Here is a 1,959-nt window from a genome sequence, read left to right on the forward strand (position 1 = left end):
GGGGATTTTGGGGGATTTGGGATTGAGGGGTTTCAGGGCAGAGCCCTCGGAAAATCGGGAGGGAAACCCAACAAAAAAAGCACGCGAGTTGGGAGAGAATTCCCACCAAAAAATTCACGAACTGGGACAAAATTCCTGGCAAAAATTCCCAAATTGGGACAAGATTCCCGCAAAATTCACAAATGTTGTTGGGACAAAATCCAAACACCCTCAAAAAAATTCCTAATTTGGGATACAATTTCCCCCCATAAAAAAAATCCCAAATAGGGACAAAATTCCCAAATTGGGACAAAATCTCCCCAAAAAATTCCCAAATTGGGACAAAATCTCCCCAAAAAATTCCCAAATTGGGACAAAATCACCCTGGAAAATCCCAGAATTTGGACAAATTCCCTCCGAATTCCCGAATTTTGGGCCAAATTCCCGAATTTTGGGCAGAATTCCCGAATTTTGGGCGGAATTCCCGATTTTTGGGTGGAGAATTCACCTCCCAGGATTTCCTCTCCAATTGGTGCCGTTTTTCCGCCTCCTGGAGCCTCTGGAGGAGCTTCGGGGCCGCGTCCTCGTCCTCCTGCGGGAACAACCCCAAAATTCCCAAAATTCCACCCCAAAATATCCCAAAAATCCTTTCCCGCCCTCGAAAATTCCATGAATTTCCAAAATTGTCCCAAAACTTCTTTTCCACCACCAAAAATTCCACAATTTCCCTCAAAATCCCGTCCCAAATTATCCCAAAAATTCCCTCAAGAATTCCACCATTTTTCCCCACCAAAAATCCACCCCAAATTCCCGTTTTTTTCCCCCTAAAATTCCCTTGGAATTCATCCCAAAAATTTTTGCAAATTCCCAAAAATTCCGAGTTTTATGGGAAAAAACGGAGCCTCTTCCCTCTCCCACCCCGTTCCCGACAAAACCTGGAATTTTCTGCTCAAAATCGCAATGAAAACAGGGAAAAATTCCCGATTGGAAGCAAAATATTCCCGAATTTTGGAATTTTTTGGGGGTTGGAAAATGGGGATTTTCCGTTTCCTACCGGATCCTGGTGGGAATTTCCCCGGAGCCGCTCGGGGCAGGAGCAGTTCCCGTTTTGCTTCTCCAGAAAAACCTGAAATTGGGGCAAAAAAAACCAAAATTGGGATTTATTCCCAAAATTTTTTAAATTCCTGGGATGGGCCCCCCCGCCTTTTCCAAATTTACATGGATTTATTCGCAAATTAAATGGATTTAATCCAAAATTTCAAGGGATTTATTCCCAAATTTCAATGGATTTATTCCCAATTAATTTTAATGGATTTATTCCCAATTTTAATGGATTTATTCCCAAATTTCCATGGATTTATTCCCAAATTTCCATGGATTTATTCCCATTTTTCCCTGTTTCTTTAAATCCAAGGATTTGCTCCCTTTTCCCAAATTTAAATCCATTCATCTCCCCTTTTTCCCATTTTAAATCCATTTATTCCCAAATTTCAATGGATTTTTTTTCCCATTTTTCCCAATTTCAATGGATTTTTTTCCATTTTTTCCAATTTCAATGGATTTTTTTCCCCATTTTTCCCAGGATCTTCTCCCTTTTCCCAATTTCGGGGCAAAACCCGGGAATTTCAGCAAAGGAACGACCGAAAAAAAATCCGGGATCATCCCAAATTCCTCTGGGGAATCCCAAATTTCCCTTTTTCCACCCCAAAAAATTGGGAATTTCCACTCCAAAAATTGGGAATTTTTCCCGGTTTTCCACCCCAAAAATCCCCCTCTGGGATGGATTTTCCAGGGGAAATTCCCAATTTTTTGGGGGTAAATTCCGAATTTTGTACCTCCGAGTGCTCCTGGAATTCCCGGAATTCCCGAAATTCCCGGAATTCCTGGAATTCCTGAAATTCCTGGAATTCCGTCCGGGTCTGGAGTTTGGTGCTCAAATCCTCCCGGAGCTTTTTGAGGGCGCTCCCGGCCTGGGAAAAA

At 42.2% G+C, this 1,959-nt stretch overlaps 1 long non-coding RNA gene across 1 annotated transcript; it reads right to left on the reverse strand.

Moving 5' to 3' along the window:
• Positions 1-457: 457 nt before the first annotated feature.
• On the reverse strand, positions 458-1,948 carry LOC130587033 (uncharacterized). Its single transcript, XR_008966746.1, has 3 exons — positions 1,815-1,948; positions 1,034-1,105; positions 458-571 (listed from the first exon to the last, which is right to left on the reverse strand). It is a non-coding gene; the product is annotated as an uncharacterized LOC130587033 (long non-coding RNA).
• Between the last annotated feature and the right edge of the window lie 11 nt (positions 1,949-1,959).

This window comes from Malurus melanocephalus, unplaced genomic scaffold (assembly GCF_030028575.1).
Source record: "Malurus melanocephalus ecotype Western Australia unplaced genomic scaffold, MMel_1.1 scaffold_1473, whole genome shotgun sequence".
NCBI classification, from domain to species: Eukaryota; Metazoa; Chordata; class Aves; order Passeriformes; family Maluridae; genus Malurus; species Malurus melanocephalus.